The 17,211-nt window shown below is 43.7% G+C and overlaps 1 long non-coding RNA gene and 1 other non-coding gene across 3 annotated transcripts; both read right to left on the bottom strand.

The window, feature by feature from the left end:
* Nucleotides 1-741: 741 nt before the first annotated feature.
* Nucleotides 742-17,177, bottom strand: LOC128107985 (uncharacterized). 2 transcript variants are annotated; one of them, XR_008217259.1, is made up of 6 exons: nucleotides 16,936-17,177; nucleotides 6,758-6,909; nucleotides 3,152-3,223; nucleotides 2,093-2,233; nucleotides 1,683-1,776; nucleotides 742-1,221 (listed from the first exon to the last, which is right to left on the bottom strand). It is a non-coding gene; the product is annotated as an uncharacterized LOC128107985 (long non-coding RNA). The 2 variants fall into 2 exon arrangements; XR_008217261.1 differs by lacking the exon at nucleotides 2,093-2,233.
* Nucleotides 2,927-3,003, bottom strand: LOC128108103 (small nucleolar RNA SNORD126). The gene has a single exon (XR_008217315.1). It is a non-coding gene; the product is annotated as a small nucleolar RNA SNORD126 (small nucleolar RNA).
* Nucleotides 17,178-17,211: the final 34 nt, after the last annotated feature.

Here is a 17,211-nt window from a genome sequence, read left to right as displayed (position 1 = left end):
TTATTAATTGGGAAAACAAATCATTTCAAATTTAAACGTGTTTCAGTAACTTCCACGATCAATCACTACAGTCCTGTGAAGTGATATTACAATAAAAAGTCCTCTATAGCTACAGCCCCGGGCTTTGAACTTTTTTCATCCTATCCTCACCTCCTGCTTTATAATTGTTTGACTTGGCAAAGTTCAGAAAGCACTACTGGGCACAGCCTGCCTATCCTCATGAAGCCCAGAGAAGACAAGCCAGTTTTGTATATGATGGACTACAATCTCACTGCTTAGGCTCTCAGCAGTGAGGAGCAAAGTTTACCTGCAACCACATTATAAAGCATTTAAAGATAAGGCACTCTGATAGGACAGGGATCAGGCATACGAAACAAAAGATCATTGACTTAAATTGCCTTACAAAAATGATTGACAGACAAGCGAGTGCCAAACAAAAATTAATCCACTAAGAAAAATATTACTCAATCATATAGGGATACACAATATATTCTCATTCCATACTGTGCCTAATTTTAGGACCAAATTGGGCTTTGGGAGCCAGTTGTAGTGGCAATAATAAGTAGGTAACCAGGCAGACACAATTTAACTTTATGTGCATGGGTGTTTCGCCTACATGTCATGTCTGCATATGTTTGCCCCATTCCCGCCCCCACCTCTCCTCTGTCCCGTCGTCGTCTCCCCCCCCCCCCCCCCCCCCCCCCCCCCCCCCCCCCCCCCCCCCCCCCCCCGCTCCCCAAATCCACTTCTGCTCAGTTTCTGTTCAGGAGAAGCACAGGCCTCCCGTGGACATCAACAAACATGGCATATCAAACTGCAGTCAGACTAAGCACCTCCCTTTGTATTAAGGCCGGGCAAGGTGACCCAGTATAAGGAAGAGGGTCCCAAATGCCAGCAAACAAATCAGAGACAGTCCCTGCTCCCACTGTTAGGAGTCCCACGTGCTACACAACTGTCCCATATTTGCAGAGGGCCTAAGTCAGTCCCATGCAGGCTCCCTAGCTGTCAGTTCAGATGCTGTGAGCCCCTATGAGCCAGGTTAGTGAATTAATTATGTGGGTTTTCTTGCGATGGCCTTGACCCCTCTGGCTTGTAGAATCCTTCCTCTCCTCAGCAGGATTTCCCCAAGCTTGGCCTAATGTTATGGCTGTGGGTCTCTGCATCTGTTTCCATCAGTTGCTGGAGGAAGCCTCTCTGATGATAGTTGAGCTAGGCACAGACCTACAAGTATAACAGAATATCATTAGGCATCATTAGATTGACATTTTTTTCCTCCAGTTGTGTTTGGTTCTATCCTAGATTCATGTAGCCTGTAGGTCCTGGCAGTGTTGGGGTGGGCTCTTGTGGCATGGGTCTCAGGCTGTACCAGTCACTGGTTGGCCACTCCTACAATATCTGTCACCCTCACCCCAGCACATCCCATAGGCAGAACAGATTGTAGGTCGAAGGTTATGTGGCTGGGTTGGTGTCCCAGTCCCTCCACTGATAGTCTTGCCTGGTCACAGAAAGTAGCAGGTTCAGGCTACAGCTGGAGTCATCCTTTTAGATTTCTGTGAGTTTTCCTTGCACTAGATTTCTACCTGACCCTGACATGACCCCCTCCCCCATTCCCAGTCAGCTTTCAGTACTCTCCCTCTCCTCCCCACCCCCACCTCGCCCCCCATATTCCCATCCCAACTCACCACCAGTCTATCCACAAAATATCTTCTGTTTCCTTTTCCCAGGGAGATCCAAGTGTTCACATTGAGCCCTCCTTGTTACTTAGCCTCTCTGGGTCTATGGATTGTACCATAGTTATTCTTTACTTACAACTAATATCCACTTGTCTTATACTATTATTACCATCTAAGATATAAGGATATTAGGAAACTTGCCAAGGTTATATATATATAACTTGTTAAGTGTTAGAACAAGCTTAAACCCAGTCCAACTAGAAGCCTACTGTGTATACTACATAGAAGCACGATACTATACCACCTCAAGATCTTTTGACTCTGACTGTTTAAAAACTAAAATTCAAGCAGCTGACCACAAATTACTAAGCAGTATTTTTAGATTTTGTATATATCAAAATCTCAGCCTCAAGCCTTACCATAAAAGAATGCAGACATTTATCATTTATTGTACAACCATGATTTACAGCATGAAGGTCCAGATCAGAAATGTGGTGTCAATCAGGTTATTCTCTCCTAAACACTAAATGTTTGTACTTCTTGAATTCCAATTTTAGTTTCTGAGAAAAAAAAAAATATATAAGGGGGGTTGGGGGGGATACTGTTCATTAGCTGTGTATACTTCTAAATGAATTCTCACATAAACATGTAAAGTGTAAAGCAAAGTGTCAGGTAAGGAATACATGGTCCATAACCTGTTTGTCATGCAAAATCATTTAATAAACAAACTCATAAAATTGCATAGTATTGAACAAGTAATCATATAAAACTGGGAAGTGATGAGTTCAAAGCTGTCAACTTAAAAAATATACATAATTTAAAAGTGGAGCTGGAGAGACTAGAGAAGTGGTACATCTGAAGAGCATTGACTGCTCTTCCAAAGAGCCTAAGTTCAATTCCCAGTACCCACATGGTGGCTCACAGCTGTCTGTAACTCCAGTTACAGGGAATCCAATGTCCTTTTCTGGCTTCTACGGGCACTGTACATACTTGGTATACAGGCATACAAGAGGGCAAAGCATCAATATACATAGAATAAAAATTTTAAACTGTCAAAACTCATTAGCTAACAGAATTATACCAGCTGTTTAAGTTAGTAAGGATCAACGAGATTTATCTCCCATTATTACAAAGATCAACACAAAGTGTTGATACTATCAAATTCCTTAAATCATGAATTCCCTGGGAGGAAAGGGCCAAAGGCAAGAAATGTTTAGCAGGCCGAATTCACTTTCAACGTTCGCCCCCACTTTAGTCTGCTCAGCACATGTGTGTAATCAGTGTGATCAGCTGAAACACGGACTTGACATGTACTTCATCATGGCAAACTGTGAATGATGGAGGAAGGGCAAACTGATGTGGTTCTTCAGCCAGGAAACTCTCAAAGGCCTTTGCAACCACTGAACTTCAGCCTCTAGTAACATTCCGACATTCCGTCCCTTATCTTTCAAGGTAAAGATGGTTATTATACTATTTACCTCTGTTGTCAAGTGAATCCAGCTTCAGTCTAGGAATCCAACTTGAAATATCAGAACTACTTAGCATCATCCCTGCAAAATAAAAACACACAAAGGTTATACATTGCACTTACATAAATCACACCAACATGCTCCACAGACCAAGTAAGTCATGAGGAAATGTGGGGTGTTTACCCACCAACCCCACAGTTCCCCAGAGTTTTCTTGAGTGTGAACAGCAGGAAATATTACATAGGATTTATATTGTGGAGATAAACAGACAATACAGGAAAGCCTCGAGGGCCTGGAACCTTTCCCAACGGGCCCGACTGTCTCTGCCCCAGGGTTTTTATAGAGACACCAAGGAGTGGCGCAAAAGACTTCCTCCCCCAGCACAGCCAAGTGCAGACCATCTCAGACACCTGCACTCAGGCCCGTGGTCCTAATCGTCCTCCTCTATGCAGACCTGCTGGGTAAAGCCACGAGGAACCTGAAAACCGGCTCCCACAAGGAAACAGTAACTATCCTTTTTCCATCTGCCTCACTATTCAGTGCCATTTGAATCCACCTGTGCTGGAACACACCTGTCACTGCAGCAAGTAATGGAATATTTAAATCAAGCCTCAGGGCTAGAGAGATGGCTCAACAGTTAAGAGCACTGGCTGCTCTTCCAGCTCCTGAGTTCAATTCCCAGGGACCACATGGTGACCCACAACCATCTGTAATGGGATCTGATGCCCTCTTCTCGTGTGCCTAAAGACAGAGCACACACAAACATAAAATACATGAATAAATAAATCTTAAATCAAACTTTGGCCACACACCAAGTTTAAGGTCAGTTAGCTTGGGCTGCAAAGAAGGCCCTGCAAAATATAAGTTTGCAAACAAAATCCTAAACCAATATCAAATCGGGGCAGGATTTGATGATAAACTCAGAATTTTAATTAAGATGGGGCCAGAGAGATGGTTCAAAAGTTAGGAGCGCTTCCTGCTTTTCCAAAAGATCCGGGTTCTGCTCCCAATGCTCACAGCAGACAGCTCACAGCCAATCTGTAACTCCAGCTCCAGTGAGCTCAGCTCTTCTGGCAGCACACTCATAGGTACCCACACATACATATTTTTTAATTTAGATAAAAATCACACACCAAGTCCAGCCAATCTTTGAAAGGAAACAATTCATAAGGCTTTCCTAAATAGGAAGTAACCCAAAATAGTTTTCAAATCCTATTTTAATTTTACTGAGCCAATCCTGATTGAATTTGACTGCCTTAAGAAAATCCACTTCCTTAGACATAGGAAAATTGTTTGGAGCCCCTGTTGACCACAAGATGGCAGTGTACGGAGGCTTTAATTTCCTTTTCCTTGAGAGCTTGTGATGAAAATAATCTCCAGACACTTTTCTATTCTTCACATAATTATGAACTAGAAAACTTCCACATTGTGTACAATTAACATCAAACTCATTGTTAGGTTAGTGGTAGACACCAAAAAAGTGCTAGGGTGCAGAGCAAAGAAAAAAGGAATAAATCTCCAGGTGTGGTGGTGGCTCAGTGCAACCCAGCATTCAGAGGCTCAGGGAGGCTTTCTGGATTCCAGACCAGTTTGACCCAGTCAGACCAAACAAAAAGAATTCCTTACTGAGGAAGGCTTCTGCACACGAAGGTATGTATTTAAATTGCACGTGTAATTAAGTAAACACTCACACACTGCAAGACCACTTAATTAAAATTGTTTCTTTTTTTTTTAAAGATTTATTTATTTATTATATATACAGCATATATGCCTACAGGCCAGCAGAGGGCACCAGATCTCATTACAGATGGTTGTGAGCCGCCATACGGTTGCTGGGAATTGAACTCAGGATCTCTGGAAGAGTAGTCAGTGTTCTTAGCCTCTGAGCCATCTCTCCAGCTCCCTAAAATTGTTTCTTGTCAGGCCCATAATCCCAGCATTTACTTGGGAGGCAGAGGCAAGAGAATGAATACAAGTTCCAGGCCAGCCTGGGCTCCCAAACAAGACCCTATCTTAAAACTATTCAGTCAAACTAATCACGATTTCCTTTGTTCAGTAACTGTATTGTAATCGTGGACAACACAATATGGAACACTTTCATCGCTGCAGACAACTCTACTGGAAATCAGAACCAAAACGGTTAATCTGACTAATAAGTTGACGGAAAAAAGCAATACTGCCTTTAAAGTTCCTACTATAAATATAGCTAAGTGTGGTGGCAAACACCTGATCTCAACATATAGGAGGTGAATCAGGAATACAAGGCCAACCTGGGCTACATAATCAGAAAAAAAAAGTCACAATCCCATATCTACATAGATATCTCTGCCTCCAATGAATTCCCTAAGTAAGGCATATACAATTCTACCTAAACTCCATGCTGTTCACATTTATGTGAACAGCTACAGGAGATGGTTTGCTTTAGATTGAGAAAATGGCACACTGGTTCTATAGGTGAGAAACTGAAATGGTTTTAAGGACCTCAGAGACATACATATTCAAAGGGTCATGTTAGTCCTCCCATCACATAAACATGAGATATGTGAACACAGGAAGTTTCTACAGTTTGAACAATGTCTGCCTCAAAATTCTTCAATCCAAATGCTTTTTACATTGTTTGAAAGGGACAACCACTCTATCTCATAAAACCTGAATTCCAAGGGACCTTGTCTTTCCTGGTGTTAAATACTGCCTTTCACAATATATGGTGCTTGATAGAGATCTAGTGGTCATGGTCTCTCTCTCTCTCTCTCTCTCTCTCTCTCTCTCTCTCTCTCTCTCTCTCTCTCACACACACACACACACACACACACACACACACACACACACACACACACACGGGATATACACAATGCTGAAACATTCCCTAAGAATTTTATAAACATGCCATAATCAAAGACAATGTGTGTTGTAGCTCATGCTTTAATCCAGCACTCAGGAGACAGAAAAAGGCAGATCTGAGTTTTAGGCTAGCATGGTCGACACGGTGAACCTTGTCTCAAAAAAAAAAAAAAAGAAAGAAAGAAAGAAAGAAAGAAAGAAAGAAAGAAAGAAAGAAAGAAAGAAAGAAAGAAAAGAACACACAGAAGAAGGGAGGAATATGGTATCGTACTGTCTTAGGGTTTCTATTGCTGTGACAAAATATCATGTCCAAAAAGCAAGTTGGAGAGGAAAGAGTTTACTGGCTAGCTTCCCCTAGCTTGCTCAGCCTGCCTTCTTATAGAATCCACAACCACCAGCCCAGGATCAGCACCACCAACCATGGGCTGGGCTGGGCCTTCTTCCACTGATCACAAATTGAGAAAATGCCTTACAACAGAATCTCATGGAAGCATTTCCTCACCTGAGGCTCCTTCCTCTCTAATAACTCTAACTTGGGGCAAGTTGACACACAAAACCAGCCAGTACAGGTACTGACCTGTAATATCAACCTGAGGTCAGAATGTCAGCAAGTTTAAAACAAGCTTGGATAATTTAGCAAGATCCTATTTCAAAATAATTTTTTACAGGGCTAGAAAGAGTTGCAGCTCAGTCAGTACCTAGTACCATGAGAAGAGAGCAGGGAAACAGCATATATGTGTAATGCAGAAAATCTGGGTCAAAATGAATGCCTACCCGTACAGTCCCATCAGCCTTTAAACCTTCCTCTTGAGAATGTCCAAATCCAAGCCCACTTTATAGATATTTTGGGGTTTTCACAGGACATCTGAACTGGCACACAGAGTGCTACAGTCCCAGCTCTTTCCTGGACACATTTCATCTTCAACCTGAAACCAGAGAACAAAAGAAAGTAAACACCGAGGCGATGAGGCACAGGTGCCGATACAGACACCAAGTTCTGTTTCCTACTCACTATCACTTCTCTGACGGGCATAAGGAAAGTGGTTTACTGGGGACAGAACACACTGATTCATCCACCCAGGCCCACGACTGCTCAGATGAGTGAACAGTGCTGAAAGCCGTGGCAGCAGGAAGAAGTAACTGGAACTCAGAGTGCAAGAGGCAGTAAAACTTCCCACGCTGTGAACTTGCTATTTTCCCGTTCATTACAGTTCTCCCACCTGAGGGCCTGTAATCTACTTTGTATAGATCACCTCATTTTCTAAATACAATCTTCTGTTTTTTAAAAAAAATATACGCAAGCAAGGTTTAGAGAAATGGCAAGGTAAGCTTGATGGTTAAGAATAAATTGTCATTATTTTTTCCCCAGCTTTACTAAGGTATAATGAACAAATACAAACTGCAGTCTAATGAGTAGTGTGTTGATAAGAGGCCTCCGTTACTCCTCCTTTGTGTGGAGAAATGTGTTGAGCACACTTAATATCTCCTGTTAACAATATTTGAGTACAGACATGCTGAACTTCCTCCTCCACTGTTCCTAAGTTCAACTTTTTAGGTTCTACACGTAAGTAAGATCAAGAATTGCCTTTCAGTGTGCAGCTCATTTCATTTAGCAAAACATCCCCCCAGTTCCTGTTTCAAGGCTGAGTCATATTCCAGTGTATACACCACCTCAACCTGCACATTTAAATAGTCTAAGTTTCTCTTTTAGTCATTGTGAATGATGCTTCAACGAACATGGGAATAGTTTTCTATGTTTGTACATTCCATAATTGAATGTATTTTTGTTGTGGTGGTTTTTTCTTTAGATAATGGTACCCAGGAGCCCATACTAGCTTTGAACTCACTGGTGAGCCAATAGTGATCTTAAACTTCGTTATAGAATTTTTTGTTTGTTTTTAAGACAAGTCTAGCTTCTTGGGCCATAACTGGCCTCAGAGACCTAAAGTGCTGTGATTAAAGAGTGCCACCACACCACACAAACCCTGAACTTCTCATTCTCTCGATTCACATCTACACTGTAAGAATCAGACAGCGTGCTACTTTGCCTGCATGCATGTATGTATGCATGTGCACATGTGTGTTCCTGGTCCCCGCAGAGTTCAGAAGGGGATACTGGATCCCCTGGAACTGGAGTTACTGAGACAAACCCAAGCTAGGCAAGTATTTTAGAAGCTGAACTACGTCCCCTGCCCAGATAATGGGTTCTGAAGGCAGACAGACTACATTTTAATCATTATTTGCTGTAACCTTAAACAGAAATACAAGCTATTAAGACAACGCGACCTCACACTAAGAATTTCTTTGACGATCAATGAGGTAATAAATATACTCTACGCTGCAGCTGGCATGGAGTTAAATGTTTGATGTTATTTCTATCACTTGTGAAAGATCAGTCAACCCACTAATAACAAATAGTTATCATGAAAAAGATTCAGAAAGGTCATTCATAAAGGCCCTCTAGCTCCAAGATGTTGCCTTTTAGGATTAAATGACCCAAATTTGCTTTTCCATTTCTGTTATTCCCTACTTAACACATTCCCCCATGTTGGGATGACAGGCACATGCAGCCATGTCTGGCTTTTGTGGACTTGAACTTACGCTTGGTCCTCCTGCGTGCAGAGTAAATGCTCTTACCCGATAAACCCTTTCTAATTCCTGATGTCCTCTTCTCTACTCTTTTTGAGATAGGGTCTCACGATTAGGGCCCTGGCTGTCCTGAAAAGAATGCCCTAAATCTTCTTTCTTATGTGGTTAGTCTAAAAGTATTTCAACTTTTCCCACCTTAATACGAAAATATGGCTTAACATAACACCACAATTATCAGTTCTCCAGTAAACTCTGAAAAGTATGCCCCTTTTGACCCTGCAAATATACAAGAAGCACATGGTTGTTCTCAGTCTGCCCACCCTTTCCAACATTACATGTGCTCACAAGATAACTCATCACCACCACCCCACCTAAACTCAAGGTAACAAAGACAGTCATAAAGTTTGTCAGCATGGTCTCTACCGATGGTAGAAAATTCATTACTGCTAACCAGGACTGCCTCTAAGTCACTACTGTGCAAAGTGAATAAAAACAATAGGAAGCACTATAATATTCACATCTAGATATTATATATATATATATACATCTTTTTAAAAATATTTGTGTATGTGTGTTTTGCCTGCATGCATGAATGTATGCATGTACACATGTGTGTGCCTGGTCCCGCAGAGTTCAGAAGGGGATACTGGATCCCCTGGAACTGGAGTTACTCATGGGTGGTTTTAAAACACCACACAAGAGCTGGGCACTGAATGCAGATCCTCTTCCAGCACATGCTCTTAGCTCCTGAGCCATCTCTCTAGGCCTCAGATATCTAGAATCCTATTAAATAATATACCAAAGCCCAACTCCATGCCAACTGACTTATTTATAGTAACTCTTTGGGGGAAAATATTAAGATCACAAGCTATCTAAGTAACTACTCATAAAAACTATTAAATTATGGCGTGAACATATATTAGAATGTGACAAAGCACATGGATGTTCTTTACCAATATGGAGAAAAGCACAGGGCATAGCTATGTACAGAAAGAAGTGAGTACACACTTTACTGTGTGTGCACCCAACACCCTAAGATACACAAGTCCTAGGGAAAGATAAGAAACCTCACTGTGCACACTCTGAACCTATTCAGTTCCCAGCACTCACATGGTTGGTGTCTCAAAACTATCGGTCACTACAGTTTCAAGAAATCCAATGTCCTCTGGACTCCGCAGGCAGCAGACACATACACGTAGATACATGATGCATGTAATTATGGACTTAATGACAAATGAGGTCAAGTGTAAGGACAGAGTCACCAATGCCCATTAGTGCATGAGCTAGGTTAGGATTTCTCTTTCTCACATTTTCTGCCCATAACAATAACCCACGGTCCAGGTGTGATTGATGCCACACACCTTTGACCACAGCACTCAGGAGACAAGAGTCATAGTGAGTCTCTGTGAGTTGAGGCCAACCTGGTCTACATAGCAAATCCCAGAACAGCAAGAGCTCCGTGACACCCTGTCTCAAAAATTTAAATCAACTAAGCAGGGCTACAGAGATGGAGCCGCAGTGAAGAATGCTTACCACTCTTGCAGAGGACCTGAGTTCAATTCCCAGCACCCATGTTGGGCAGCTCACTGCTGTGGGTAACTCCAGGTCCAGGGACTAAACCCCTCTTCTGCTTGGAGGACACCTGCATACTGTCTGCACATACCTCCCCCTTACACACACACACACACACACACACACACACACACACACACACACGTACATACATAATTAAAAATAAATTCTTAAGCCAGGCAGGCGGTAGTGGCGCATGCCTTTAATCCCAGCACTGGGAAGGCAAGAGGCAGGAGGATCTTTGTGAGTTTGAGGTCAGCCTGGTCTACAGAGTGAGTTCCCGGACAGCCAAAGAAACACAGAGCTAAGCCTTGTCTAGAAAAAATAAAAAATAAATCCTTAAAAAAGAATAACAAACATTTTATATTCCGACTAGTAGCAAAACAAACTGTGAGTTTGGCGAGATCACACTCGAGGTCATTAGAAAAAAAGATTTTTTTCATGAGGAAAAAAATCCACGATATGTATTGTAAATTCACATCTTACCTTTACAAGGTAGTTGTCATTTACTATACACCAACTAAGGGCTAGACTTCATATTTGTGTTCGCTCTTCAAAAAGGATGCCCAGAATGGCTCACACTATCCTCCGATATCACCAGAGCAGTATCATCAGAAGAGACCGTGGCTCTACAATTCGAATATTGGCTTGTACTAAACTGAGACCCTTGGTCCTTCTCAAAGTGTCTTACGCTCTTTACATGGTGAGCCTTCATAGGGCTAATTAATCACCTGTCCTCGGAGTTTGCTATCTAGTCTCATACATGCTCTTGGCAAATATTACAGCAAACACTTCAAAAAGGTTTCTCAAATCCGCCACGGCCGTGGCCCCGGGACATTCGCCAGAAAACTAAAACACGGGCTGAACTCATTCTCCTGGGATCGCTCGAACACATTAGCAAAACAGCGCCGGGTTAATAACGGTGCCTTAAGAAGTAAAAACGAAGCTGAGGATTTCTCGAGAATCAGGCCCTCTGTGCATGCGGCAGAATCTGCTGTTTCTGGCTCACCAGGTCTCGGGAACAGCCGGCAAACTCAGAACTGCCAAAGCCCACGTGGAGACAAGCCAGGTAGTCCACCTCGCTGCCGGCCCCTAACTTCCCAAAACAGAAATAAATCTCCTCTGAACTCACAGACTTCAGCGCCGGCCTGAAATAAATGCCTGGACCCTGGGTAGACCGCTCAAAAGAAAGAAATTGAAAACCAGAGACCCACATTGCTTGCGCACTCACCAGCCCACCCGAAGCGAGAGGTAGAGAAAGTTCAAGGAGGGAAAGCGACCTAAGTAATGTGCCTCCAAGTCTGATTGGCTGAGTTCAAGGAACCTCCCCTCCTCCCTGACCTTAGAAGGTGCTGCGGGGCTGCAACTCAACTCTGTTTTAAGATTGAACTCCTACACCAAATTTCTTTCTTGGTGAGAGCACAAAACACAAGCAAACACGGGATAGTTGAAGGGATCTGGGCATGTCCTTGTTCACATGGGTCTATTCCCTTCTAATCCAATTTCCATCCTGAATTAACCTGTCCTTTGCCACCTCAACACGGTTAACTTAGGCAAGGTAATAGGTCCAGTTACAAGCAGTTTATAACCATCCGAGTTAGAAGTTGCATTCAAGTTAATCTTCAAGCTAACAAACTATGATTAACACTTATTAACGGGTGGTTTAGTGTTTCTCCTAGAAAGTAAAATTTGAATACTTGTCCACATCTTAGCCTGCATTCCCTCAGCTTAAAATTATTGAGGATTAACTGAATCACAGGTTGCCCTTTAAGTTAGGTTTGCCCTTGATGAAAGCATTGTTTACATGCTGTCTTGTATAGCAACCGGACACCATCATTCCGATAAAGCACCAAGCTACAGAATGGGCAAAGAACTTTACTAATTACACATCCAATCGAGGATTAATACCTAAAATACACTAAAAACAAAAAACTAGACATTGAGAAAACAAAAAACCCAATCAAAAATGGAGTACAGATCTAAATAAAGAATTCTCAAAAGATGAAACACAAATGGCTAAGAATCACCTAAAAATAAAATGTTCAACATCATTAGTCATCAGGAAAATGCAAATCAAAACTTCTTTAAGATTTCATCTTACCCCAGTCAGAATCAGCCAAGTTTAATAAGACAAATGATAGCTCATACTAGCAAGGATGTGGGGAAAGGAAAATATTCATCTGTTGTTGGTGGGATTGCCAGCTTGCACAGCCACTCTGGAAATCAGTGTGGTGTTTCCTCAGGAAGCTGGGAATAGATCTACCTCAAGATCTAGCTATACTACTCTTGAGCATATACCCAAAGGATGCTTCATCCTGCTATAGAGACACTTGTTCATCCATGTTCATTGCAGCTCTGTTCTTTTTTTTTTTTTTTTTAATTTTTTTGTTACATATACAGTGTTCTGCCTGCATGTATGCCTGCACACCAGAAGAGGGCGCCAGATCTCATTATAGGTGGCTGTAAGCCACCATGTGATGCTGGGAATTGAACTCAGGACCTCTGGAAAAGCAGCCAGTGCTCTTAACCTTTGAGCCATCTCTTCAGCCCCTGCAGCTCTGTTTTTAACAGCCAGGAATTAGAAGCAGCCTAGATGTCCATCAAAAGATGAATGGATGCGAGGGGGAGTGTTACTTTACAATGGAATATTATTCATCTGTTAAAAAAAATTACGAGCCAGGTATGGTGGCACATACCTTTCATCCCAGCACTTGGGAAGAAGAGGCAGGTGGATCCCTGAGTTTGAGGCCTGGTCTACAGAGTGAGTTCCAGGAAAAACCAGGGCTACACAGAGAAACCCTGAAAAGGAGAAGGAGGAGGAGAAATAATTATGAAATTCACAGGTAAATGGATGGAACTTGGGGAAAAAATCATCCAGAGTGAAGTAACCCAGACCTAAAAACACAAATTTGTAATATATCTTTTCTTATATGTGGATATTAGCTTTTGTAGCCCAGGCTGGCCTCAAACTCAGAGAATCCACCTGCCGCTGCCTCCAGAGTCCTGGGGTTAAAGGCATGCACCACCACCCAGCATGGATGTCAGCTTTTGAGCTTTCAATAGGCATGCTACAATCCATATAACCACAGAGGTTAGGTATGGAGTAAGGGGCTGGGGGAGGGGAGGATCCCCAAGGAAAGAGAAACAGAATGTACAGCTGGAGAAACAGGAGGAGCCTGGCACAAGAGGATTTCATGGGAGGGGGATGGAAGAGAGAAAAAGGAGGGAATACAGGGAGGGACAAGAAACTAAGGGTCTTGTGGAAACCTACTACTGTGAACGCTTCTTAAAATACATGCATGTATGAAAGAAATCTAAACGCAGTTGCCGAATAATAGGGGTGATAAAGCCCCAACTAAACACCTCTCCCCACCAAGAGAAGCCTCCAGGGCCAGGAATGGGTTACATGGAACGGAGTTGTTGGCCAAAGGGGCTCCATGGAAACCCCCACACAACTAAGTCTATTGCCAAGATACTGGTTGCTCTCTGCAAACTGATGGTAAGACCCTATTGCTAAAAATGACACTTACACACCTCATTGAATACGGAAGAGTCAAGCCAGTGCCTAACTAGAGCCTTCATCCCTACTGACTACTTTTCATGGTACTGGAAGGTACTCTGCACACTACTGATACAGTCTGGGGGTCTTGAAATGATAGTCTTAAGGTCTCGGTCAGGTTCGTTTTTTCGATGCCAGTCAAAGAATCAAAAGGCAAGAAAACCTATAACAACAACAACAAAAAAAAAAAGTATAACAGGTAGCAGCAGAGAAATCTCAAACACCACAGACAGAACCCATAGTTGAAGAAAGGTGTTTATTGGAGGTGAGGAAACACACACATATGCAGCAGACACACAGAGGAGAAGACCCTCTGCAAAGCCGGGGGGGGGGGGGGGGGGGGGGGGGGGGGGACGGGACGACACACGACTTGGAAAGCCAAAAATACAATCTCTGCTCTAGGAAAGGGAGTTTTAAATCTTTTAAAGAGTTTTCTTCCCCTAATTTAGGGTTGGTCAGTTTGAAGAAAGCTAGGATGGTTGGTTGGCCCATAATTGCTGTGTGGCCTGTCTGGACCAGGCCTTGAACTCACTATCATCATGGGACCTACTGGTGGGAAAAAAAAGCCCACAGAGCACTTGTTTGAAGGTCTCAAGCCAGGAGGGTGAAGAAGAAGCTAGCCATTCTTGAAGTTTTGCCACATTTAATACCTAGCCATGGCCCCTCTCCCTCTCTTTCTGCCTCATAGAGAGTCTAGCTCCTAGTCTCTCACTGCCAGAGGAGAGAGGTAACCAGGCCAGCTGCAAACCCTTCGATCTCCAATAGTGATGTTGGTGTGATAGTGGTACAAAAGATGTTGGAGTAACCCACCATTCTCGGGGTGGATTTAAGGGCCACTGCATGGGGTGGAAACCACGCCTAATACTGCTCAGGTGGTCAAGAACCTGAGACTAGACCTAGGACCTAGGAGAAAACCGAATACTATTGTTTTCCAAAAGGAATAAAATGACTCCTAATGACATCCTAGTATTCCCATAGGTCAGTATCTCCCTGAGGAAGAGATGCTTCTTCCTGCAGTCGATGGGAACTAATATAGAAACCCACAACTGGACAAGGTACAGAGAGACTTTGGAACACTCGGTCCTAAATGGGATGTCTTCATCAAACTCCTCCCCTCAGCAGCGTTCAGGGAGCTACGTGGAACAGGAAACAGAAAAACCGTAAAAGCCAGAGGCGATGGAAGACACCAACGACATAAACCTGATGCACACGGCAGGATGCGCAGGGCCTGCACATGTCCAAGCCAGGTGGGATGCCACCTCCGGACACAAGCCCCCACCTCCGGACACAAGCCCCCACCCCCGGACACAAGCCCCCACCCCCGGACACAAGCCCCCACCTCCGGACACAAGCCCCCACCCCCGGACACAAGCCCCCACCTCCGGACACAAGCCCCCACCCCCGGACACAAGCCCCCACCTCCGGACACAAGCCCCACCTCTAACCAAGAGGCTATCCGCAACTGACACCCGCTGCGTACAGAACAAAATTAGTTTTCTCTAACGGAGTCTTACTGGGTTTATAATTAACCACATGCAAGGGCAGGCCCTATACCCAGCAGTAGAGGTCCAACACAAAACAAATCCATGGTCATTTTGAAGATTTTTTTGTCTCATACTGTTTGGCCCTTTTTCACTTTACTGGTCTTTTGCTTGTATATTATGGTTTCTAACTTTGTGGTTTTGTTACTCCCCCCCCCCCCCCTTGAGACAGAAGAGCTGGGATTAAAGGCCTGCACCATCACTGCCCTGCTTGTCCTACTTTGTGTTTTTATGGGATTTGTTTGTGTGTGTGTCTCTGCATGTATATGTTTTGTGCTTTTTATTTATTTTTTAAACTTATTTGCCTGTATTTTATGTACATAGGTGTTTTGCATCTGTGTCTGTGTGAGGGTATCAGGTCCCTTGGAACTGGAATTACAAGACAGTTGTGAGCCACCATGTGGATGCTGGGAATTAAACCAGAGTCCTCTGGAAGAGCAGCCAGTGCTCTTAACCGCTGAGCCGTCTCTCTAGCCAACCTTCCCTCCCCCTTTATTTATGTTTTTATTCTTTTGTTTTGTTTTGTTTTCCAAGAGGGTTTCTCTGTTTCCCTGGGTGTCCTGGAATTCACGCTGTAGACCAGGCTAGCCTTGAACTCAGAGATAAGCATGCTCTATCTCCAGCGTCCAGGATTAAAGGCATTCACCACCACACCCAGCTTTTTTTTTTAATTTTGGGTTTTGCGTGTGTTGGTAGCAGGTGTACATGTCACTTGTGCTTTTTATTTATCTTTTAATTGCCTGTTTTCTAAGTCAAGAGCAAGAAGGCATGGAGTTGGATGGGTGGGAGGTGGGAAGAATCTGGGAGGAGATGGGAGACGATGGTCAAAATTTTCGTTTTTGAGTATTGGTCACAGCTTCCGACCTTGATAAGGAAAGCCTGGCTTGCTATGAGACCTATTCCACTCCCATCTCAAATGCGTCTCCTGACTCAGTGTTCCTCCACGTGTTCCTAGCTCCACTCTGCTCGTTTGCTCTGGTGAGGAATTCCCTAGCCTGCTCTTCTATTATGGTTTCCTATGGTACTACAAGCTTTTCCTGAGTGCTTGTTCCAGCTACCCGTTCACTTCTGCTTTGGTAATATAATATATAATATATATTGATATTATAATTATAGTATATATTACAGGGTATTCCCAATTGCAAGCTACACACATGAGGATATGAACTACATCTTTTTTGCTAAACAAATGGCTAAAATATATCCCAATAATCCAGCAAAAAGGGGGAGAACATATCATGTTTTGCGAAACGGTTATGTTATCCAACTCTATTCTAGGTATGTATGTTTTTTGGTTTTTTTTTTTTTTTTTGGTTTTGGTTTTTGAGACAGGGTTTCTCTGTGTAGCTTTGCGCCTTTCCTGGAACTCGCTTTGGAGACCAGGCTGGCCTCGAACTCACAGAGATCCGCCTGGCTCTGCCTCCCGAGTGCTGGGATTAAAGGCGTGTGCACCACCACCGCCCGGCTGATATGTATGTTTTAATCCACAGATCTGTGCAGCTCTCAAACTTGGTCAGAGAAGCTTCTTGGAGCAAAGGATGGTGCACAGTCTTAGCACCACCAGTCTCTTCCAAAATGACTGAATATAACTAGCTCTACCAATATTTAAGACATAGTAGAAGACGTAAAAATCCCAAAAAGGCGGGGGAGAGTAGTCTGAATTGGGTTATGAGGCCCGCGAGGTACCTCACCTCAGCCATTGAACTCGCTCTAGCCGGCCGTGAGTCTGTTCCAAGCTCCGGCGAGGGAGGCATCCGCCCACTCGTGGGCCTCTCCTGCCCAGTCTGCCCACGCGTGGAGCCCTGCTCTCTGGGAACTCACCTCCCCGCTCGGGGAGAGCCCGGTTAGGGCCGCGGGAGGCCCCAGTCTCAGACCTTCCCAGGGGCCGGGGAGTGACTGAGCACTCAGCGCGTGGCCCCGCTGATGAGCTTCCCCCGCCCACCGGAGAGCGGCGGCCGGCGAACTTA

The sequence above is a fragment of the Peromyscus californicus genome, unplaced genomic scaffold (genome assembly GCF_007827085.1).
Source record: "Peromyscus californicus insignis strain IS unplaced genomic scaffold, ASM782708v3 Scaffold_12__1_contigs__length_115047231, whole genome shotgun sequence".
NCBI classification, from domain to species: domain Eukaryota; kingdom Metazoa; phylum Chordata; class Mammalia; order Rodentia; family Cricetidae; genus Peromyscus; species Peromyscus californicus.
The sequence above is the reverse complement of the archived record's forward strand: the minus strand, read 5'-3'. Positions and strand labels throughout refer to the sequence as shown.